The sequence below is a fragment of the Coregonus clupeaformis genome, unplaced genomic scaffold, assembly GCF_020615455.1.
Source record: "Coregonus clupeaformis isolate EN_2021a unplaced genomic scaffold, ASM2061545v1 scaf3627, whole genome shotgun sequence".
In the NCBI taxonomy this organism is placed as follows: Eukaryota; Metazoa; Chordata; class Actinopteri; order Salmoniformes; family Salmonidae; genus Coregonus; species Coregonus clupeaformis.
In genome coordinates, this window is record NW_025537081.1 from 33,126 (window position 1) to 42,144 (window position 9,019).

Here is a 9,019-nt window from a genome sequence, read left to right on the forward strand (position 1 = left end):
TAGTGGTTGTGTTTCTATACCTGGTGATGCCATCTGTCTGTTCTAGTGGTTGTGTTTCTATACATGGTGATACCATCTGTCTGTTCTAGTGGTTGTGTTTCTATACCTGGTGATGCCACCTGTCTGTTCTAGTGGTTGTGTTTCTATACCTGGTGATGCCATCTGTCTGTTCTAGTGGTTGTGTTTCTATACATGGTGATGCCATCTGTCTGTTCTAGTGGTTGTGTTTCTATACCTGGTGATGCCACCTGTCTGTTCTAGTGGTTGTGTTTCTATAGCTGGTGATGCCACCTGTCTGTTCTAGTGGTTGTGTTTCTATACATGGTGATGCCATCTGTCTGTTCTAGTGGTTGTGTTTCTATACATGGTGATGCCATCTGTCTGTTCTACTGGTTGTGTTTCTATACCTGGTGATGCCATCTGTCTGTTCTAGTGGTTGTGTTTCTATACATGGTGATGCCATCTGTCTGTTCTAGTGGTTGTGTTTCTATACATGGTGATGCCACCTGTCTGTTCTAGTGGTTGTGTTTCTATACATGGTGATGCCATCTGTCTGTTCTAGTGGTTGTGTTTCTATACCTGGTGATGCCATCTGTCTGTTCTAGTGGTTGTGTTTCTATACATGGTGATGCCATCTGTCTGTTCTAGTGGTTGTGTTTCTATACATGGTGATGCCATCTGTCTGTTCTAGTGGTTGTGTTTCTATACATGGTGATGCCATCTGTCTGTTCTAGTGGTTGTGTTTCTATACCCGGTGATGCCATCTGTCTGTTCTAGTGGTTGTGTTTCTATACATGGTGATGCCATCTGTCTGTTCTAGTGGTTGTGTTTCTATAACTGGTGATGCCATCTGTCTGTTCTAGTGGTTGTGTTTTTATACCCGGTGATGCCATCTGTCGGTTCTAGTGGTTGTGTTTCTATACCTGGTGATGCCATCTGTCTGTTCTAGTCGTTGTGTTTCTATACATGGTGATGCCATCTGTCTGTTCTAGTGGTTGTGTTTCTATACCTGGTGATGCCATCTGTCTGTTCTAGTGGTTGTGTTTCTATACATGGTGATACCATCTGTCTGTTCTAGTGGTTGTGTTTCTATACATGGTGATGCCATCTGTCTGTTCTAGTGGTTGTGTTTCTATACATGGTGATGCCACCTGTCTGTTCTAGTGGTTGTGTTTCTATACATGGTGATGCCATCTGTCTGTTCTAGTGGTTGTGTTTCTATAGCTGGTGATGCCATCTGTCTGTTCTAGTGGTTGTGTTTCTATACCTGGTGATGCCATCTGTCTGTTCTAGGGGATGTGTTTCTATACATGGTGATGCCATCTGTCTGTTCTAGTGGTTGTGTTTCTATACATGGTGATGCCACCTGTCTGTTCTAGTGGTTGTGTTTCTATACATGGTGATGCCATCTGTCTGTTCTAGTGGTTGTGTTTCTATACATGGTGATGCCACCTGTCTGTTCTAGTGGTTGTGTTTCTATACCTGGTGATGCCATCTGTCTGTTCTAGTGGTTGTGTTTCTATACATGGTGATGCCATCTGTCTGTTCTAGTGGTTGTGTTTCTATACATGGTGATGCCACCTGTCTGTTCTAGTGGTTGTGTTTCTATACATGGTGATACCATCTGTCTGTTCTAGTGGTTGTGTTTCTATACATGGTGATACCATCTGTCTGTTCTAGTGGTTGTGTTTCTATACATGGTGATGCCATCTGTCTGTTCTAGTGGTTGTGTTTCTATACATGGTGATGCCATCTGTCTGTTCTAGTGGTTGTGTTTCTATAGCTGGTGATGCCACCTGTCTGTTCTAGTGGTTGTGTTTCTATACATGGTGATGCCATCTGTCTGTTCTAGTGGTTGTGTTTCTATACATGGTGATGCCATCTGTCTGTTCTACTGGTTGTGTTTCTATACCTGGTGATGCCATCTGTCTGTTCTAGTGGTTGTGTTTCTATACATGGTGATGCCATCTGTCTGTTCTAGTCGTTGTGTTTCTATACCCGGTGATGCCATCTGTCTGTTCTAGTGGTTGTGTTTCTATACCTGGTGATGCCACCTGTCTGTTCTAGTGGTTGTGTTTCTATACATGGTGATGCCATCTGTCTGTTCTAGTGGTTGTGTTTCTATACCTGGTGATGCCATCTGTCTGTTCTAGTGGTTGTGTTTCTATACATGGTGATGCCATCTGTCTGTTCTACTGGTTGTGTTTCTATACCTGGTGATGCCATCTGTTTGTTCTAGTGGTTGTGTTTCTATACCTGGTGATGCCACCTCTCTGTTCTAGTGGTTGTGTTTCTATACCTGGTGATACCACCTGTCTGTTCTAGTGGTTGTGTTTCTATACCTGGTGATGCCACCTGTCTGTTCTAGTGGTTGTGTTTCTATACCTGGTGATGCCATCTGTCTGTTCTAGTCGTTGTGTTTCTATACCTGGTGATGCCACCTGTCTGTTCTAGTGGTTGTGTTTCTATACCTGGTGATGCCATATGTCTGTTCTAGTGGTTGTGTTTCTATACCTGGTGATGCCATCTGTCTGTTCTAGTGGTTGTGTTTCTATACATGGTGAATGCCATCTGTCTGTTCTAGGGGATGTGTTTCTATACATGGTGATGCCATCTGTCTGTTCTAGTGGTTGTGTTTCTATACATGGTGATGCCATCTGTCTGTTCTAGTGGTTGTGTTTCTATACATGGTGATGCCATCTGTCTGTTCTAGTGGTTGTGTTTCTATACATGGTGATGCCATCTGTCTGTTCTAGTGGTTGTGTTTCTATACATGGTGATGCCATCTGTCTGTTCTAGTGGTTGTGTTTCTATACATGGTGATGCCATCTGTCTGTTCTAGTGGTTGTGTTTCTATACCTGGTGATGCCATCTGTCTGTTCTAGTGGTTGTGTTTCTATACCTGGTGATGCCATCTGTCTGTTCTAGTGGTTGTGTTTCTATACCTGGTGATGCCATCTGTCTGTTCTAGTGGTTGTGTTTCTATACATGGTGATGCCATCTGTCTGTTCTAGTGGTTGTGTTTCTATACATGGTGATGCCATCTGTCTGTTCTAGTGGTTGTGTTTCTATACATGGTGATGCCATCTGTCTGTTCTAGTGGTTGTGTTTCTATACCTGGTGATGCCATCTGTCTGTTCTAGTGGTTGTGTTTCTATACATGGTGATGCCATCTGTCTGTTCTAGTGGTTGTGTTTCTATACCTGGTGATGCCATCTGTCTGTTCTAGTGGTTGTGTTTCTATACCTGGTGATGCCACCTGTCTGTTCTAGTGGTTGTGTTTCTATAACTGGTGATGCCATCTGTCTGTTCTAGTGGTTGTGTTTCTATACATGGTGATGCCATCTGTCTGTTCTAGTGGTTGTGTTTCTATACCTGGTGATGCCACCTGTCTGTTCTAGTGGTTGTGTTTCTATAACTGGTGATGCCATCTGTCTGTTCTAGTGGTTGTGTTTCTATACATGGTGATGCCATCTGTCTGTTCTAGTGGTTGTGTTTCTATACATGGTGATACCATCTGTCTGTTCTAGTGGTTGTGTTTCTATACCTGGTGATGCCATCTGTTTGTTCTAGTGGTTGTGTTTCTATACATGGTGATGCCATCTGTCTGTTCTAGTGGTTGTGTTTCTATAACTGGTGATGCCATCTGTCTGTTCTAGTGGTTGTGTTTCTATACATGGTGATGCCATCTGTCTGTTCTAGTGGTTGTGTTTCTATAGCTGGTGATGCCATCTGTCTGTTCTAGTGGTTGTGTTTCTATACCTGGTGATGCCATCTGTCTGTTCTAGGGGATGTGTTTCTATACCTGGTGATGCCATCTGTCTGTTCTAGTGGTTGTGTTTCTATACATGGTGATGCCATCTGTCTGTTCTAGTGGTTGTGTTTCTATACATGGTGATGCCATCTGTCTGTTCTAGTGGTTGTGTTTCTATACATGGTGATGCCATCTGTCTGTTCTAGTGGTTGTGTTTCTATACATGGTGATACCATCTGTCTGTTCTAGTGGTTGTGTTTCTATACATGGTGATGCCATCTGTCTGTTCTAGTGGTTGTGTTTCTATACATGGTGATGCCATCTGTCTGTTCTAGTGGTTGTGTTTCTATACATGGTGATGCCATCTGTCTGTTCTAGTGGTTGTGTTTCTATACATGGTGATACCATCTGTCTGTTCTAGTCGTTGTGTTTCTATACATGGTGATGCCATCTGTCTGTTCTAGTGGTTGTGTTTCTATACATGGTGATGCCATCTGTCTGTTCTAGTGGTTGTGTTTCTATACCTGGTGATGCCATCTGTCTGTTCTAGTGGTTGTGTTTCTATACATGGTGATGCCATCTGTCTGTTCTAGTGGTTGTGTTTCTATACATGGTGATGCCATCTGTCTGTTCTAGTGGTTGTGTTTCTATACATGGTGATGCCATCTGTCTGTTCTAGTGGTTGTGTTTCTATAGCTGGTGATGCCATCTGTCTGTTCTAGTGGTTGTGTTTCTATACATGGTGATGCCATCTGTCTGTTCTAGTGGTTGTGTTTCTATACCCGGTGATGCCATCTGTCTGTTCTAGTGGTTGTGTTTCTATACCCGGTGATGCCATCTGTCTGTTCTAGTGGTTGTGTTTCTATACCCGGTGATGCCATCTGTCTGTTCTAGTGGTTGTGTTTCTATACATGGTGATGCCATCTGTCTGTTCTAGTGGTTGTGTTTCTATACCTGGTGATGCCATCTGTCTGTTCTAGTGGTTGTGTTTCTATACCTGGTGATGCCATCTGTCTGTTCTAGTGGTTGTGTTTCTATAACTGGTGATGCCATCTGTCTGTTCTAGTGGTTGTGTTTCTATACCTGGTGATGCCATCTGTCTGTTCTAGTGGTTTTGTTTCTATACATGGTGATGCCATCTGTCTGTTCTAGGGGATGTGTTTCTATACATGGTGATGCCATCTGTCTGTTCTAGTGGTTGTGTTTCTATACATGGTGATGCCACCTGTCTGTTCTAGTGGTTGTGTTTCTATACATGGTGATGCCATCTGTCTGTTCTAGTGGTTGTGTTTCTATACCTGGTGATGCCATCTGTCTGTTCTAGTGGTTGTGTTTCTATACATGGTGATGCCATCTGTCTGTTCTAGTGGTTGTGTTTCTATACATGGTGATGCCATCTGTCTGTTCTAGTGGTTGTGTTTCTATACATGGTGATGCCATCTGTCTGTTCTAGTGGTTGTGTTTCTATACCTGGTGATGCCATCTGTCTGTTCTAGTGGTTGTGTTTCTATAACTGGTGATGCCATCTGTCTGTTCTAGTGGTTGTGTTTCTATACATGGTGATGCCATCTGTCTGTTCTAGTGGTTGTGTTTCTATACATGGTGATGCCATCTGTCTGTTCTAGTGGTTGTGTTTCTATACCTGGTGATGCCATCTGTCTGTTCTAGTGGTTGTGTTTCTATACCCGGTGATGCCATCTGTCTGTTCTAGTGGTTGTGTTTCTATACCTGGTGATGCCATCTGTCTGTTCTAGTGGTTGTGTTTCTATACCCGGTGATGCCATCTGTCTGTTCTAGTGGTTGTGTTTCTATACATGGTGATGCCATCTGTCTGTTCTAGTGGTTGTGTTTCTATAGCTGGTGATGCCATCTGTCTGTTCTAGTGGTTGTGTTTCTATAACTGGTGATGCCATCTGTCTGTTCTAGTGGTTGTGTTTCTATACCTGGTGATGCCATCTGTCTGTTCTAGTGGTTGTGTTTCTATACATGGTGATGCCATCTGTCTGTTCTAGTGGTTGTGTTTCTATACACGGTGATGCCATCTGTCTGTTCTAGTGGTTGTGTTTCTATACCTGGTGATGCCATCTGTCTGTTCTAGTGGTTGTGTTTCTATAGCTGGTGATGCCATCTGTCTGTTCTAGTGGTTGTGTTTCTATACATGGTGATGCCATCTGTCTGTTCTAGTGGTTGTGTTTCTATACATGGTGATGCCATCTGTCTGTTCTAGTGGTTGTGTTTCTATACATGGTGATGCCATCTGTCTGTTCTAGTGGTTGTGTTTCTATACATGGTGATGCCATCTGTCTGTTCTAGTGGTTGTGTTTCTATACATGGTGATGCCATCTGTCTGTTCTAGTGGTTGTGTTTCTATACATGGTGATGCCATCTCTGTCTGTTCTAGTGGTTGTGTTTCTATACATGGTGATGCCATCTGTCTGTTCTAGTGGTTGTGTTTCTATACATGGTGATGCCATCTGTCTGTTCTAGTGGTTGTGTTTCTATACATGGTGATGCCATCTGTCTGTTCTAGTGGTTGTGTTTCTATACCTGGTGATGCCATCTGTCTGTTCTAGTGGTTGTGTTTCTATACCTGGTGATGCCATCTGTCTGTTCTAGTGGTTGTGTTTCTATACATGGTGATGCCATCTGTCTGTTCTAGTGGTTGTGTTTCTATACCTGGTGATGCCATCTGTCTGTTCTAGTGGTTGTGTTTCTATACATGGTGATGCCATCTGTCTGTTCTAGTGGTTGTGTTTCTATACATGGTGATGCCATCTGTCTGTTCTAGTGGTTGTGTTTCTATACCTGGTGATGCCATCTGTCTGTTCTAGTGGTTGTGTTTCTATACATGGTGATGCCATCTGTCTGTTCTAGTGGTTGTGTTTCTATACCTGGTGATGCCATCTGTCTGTTCTAGTGGTTGTGTTTCTATACATGGTGATGCCATCTGTCTGTTCTAGTGGTTGTGTTTCTATACATGGTGATGCCATCTGTCTGTTCTAGTGGTTGTGTTTCTATACATGGTGATGCCATCTGTCTGTTCTAGTGGTTGTGTTTCTATACATGGTGATGCCATCTGTCTGTTCTAGTGGTTGTGTTTCTATACATGGTGATGCCATCTGTCTGTTCTAGTGGTTGTGTTTCTATACCTGGTGATGCCATCTGTCTGTTCTAGTGGTTGTGTTTCTATACATGGTGATGCCATCTGTCTGTTCTAGTGGTTGTGTTTCTATACATGGTGATGCCATCTGTCTGTTCTAGTGGTTGTGTTTCTATACATGGTGATGCCATCTGTCTGTTCTAGTGGTTGTGTTTCTATACATGGTGATGCCATCTGTCTGTTCTAGTGGTTGTGTTTCTATACATGGTGATGCCATCTGTCTGTTCTAGTGGTTGTGTTTCTATACATGGTGATGCCATCTGTCTGTTCTAGTGGTTGTGTTTCTATACATGGTGATGCCATCTGTCTGTTCTAGTGGTTGTGTTTCTATACATGGTGATGCCATCTGTCTGTTCTAGTGGTTGTGTTTCTATACCTGGTGATGCCATCTGTCTGTTCTAGTGGTTGTGTTTCTTTACATGGTGATGCCATCTGTCTGTTCTAGTGGTTGTGTTTCTATACCTGGTGATGCCATCTGTCTGTTCTAGTGGTTGTGTTTCTATACCTGGTGATGCCATCTGTCTGTTCTAGTGGTTGTGTTTCTATACATGGTGATGCCATCTGTCTGTTCTAGTGGTTGTGTTTCTATACATGGTGATGCCATCTGTCTGTTCTAGTGGTTGTGTTTCTATACATGGTGATGCCATCTGTCTGTTCTAGTGGTTGTGTTTCTATACCTGGTGATGCCATCTGTCTGTTCTAGTGGTTGTGTTTCTATACATGGTGATGCCATCTGTCTGTTCTAGTGGTTGTGTTTCTATACATGGTGATGCCATCTGTCTGTTCTAGTGGTTGTGTTTCTATACCTGGTGATGCCATCCGTCTTGAATTCTAGTGGTTGTGTTTCTATACATGGTGATGCCATCTGTCTGTTCTAGTGGTTGTGTTTCTATACTATGGTGATGCCATCTGTCTGTTCTAGTAGTTGTGTTTCTATACCGTGATGCCATCTGTCTGTTCTAGTGGTTGTGTTTCTATACAGTGGTGATGCCATCTGTCTGTTCTAGTGGTTGTGTTTCTATACCTGGTGATGCCATCTGTCTGTTCTAGTGGTTGTGTTTCTATACATGGTGATGCCATCTGTCTGTTCTAGTGGTTGTGTTTCTATACATGGTGATGCCATCTGTCTGTTCTAGTGGTTGTGTTTCTATACATGGTGATGCCATCTGTCTGTTCTAGTGGTTGTGTTTCTATACCTGTGATGCCATCTGTCTGTTCTAGTGGTTTGTGTTTCTATACATGGTGATGCCATCTGTCTGTTCTAGTGGTTGTGTTTCTATACCTGGTGATGCCATCTGTCTGTTCTAGTGGTTGTGTTTCTATACATGGTGATGCCATCTGTCTGTTCTAGTGGTTGTGTTTCTATACCTGGTGATGCCATCTGTCTGTTCTAGTGGTTGTGTTTCTATACATGGTGATGCCATCTGTCTGTTCTAGTGGTTGTGTTTCTTACATGGTGATGCCATCTATCTGTTCTAGTGGTTGTGTTTCTATACCTGGTGATGCCATCTGTCTGTTCTAGTGGTTGTGTTTCTATACCTGGTGATGCCATCTGTCTGTTCTAGTGGTTGTGTTTCTTTACATGGTGATGCCATCTGTCTGTTCTAGTGGTTGTGTTTCTATACCTGGTGAGTGCCATCTGTCTGTTCTAGTGGTTGTGTTTCTATACATGGTGATGCCATCTGTCTGTTCTGGTGGTTGTGTTTCTATACACTGGTGATGCCATCTGTCTGTTCTAGTGGTTGTGTTTCTATACATGGTGATGCCATCTGTCTGTTCTAGTGGTTGTGTTTCTATACCTGGTGATGCCATCACTTCTGTTTCTAGTGGTTGTGTTTCTATACCTGGTGAGCTGCCATCCTTGCTGTTCTGGTGGTTGTGTTTCTACTCGCCATGGGTATGCTGCATCTGCTGTTCTAAGTGGTTGTGTTTCTATGGTGGGTTGAGTTACTGGTGATGCCTCTGTCTGGGTTCCCTATGGTTTGTGTCTTGGTGGTGAGACCTCTGTGGGCTATGCTCGTATGTCTCAGGATTGTAAGTTGGTGGTTGGGATATCCACTCTGGTGGTGCGAGGCTGTGCTTTGCCGGAGTGGGTGAGGTTATAT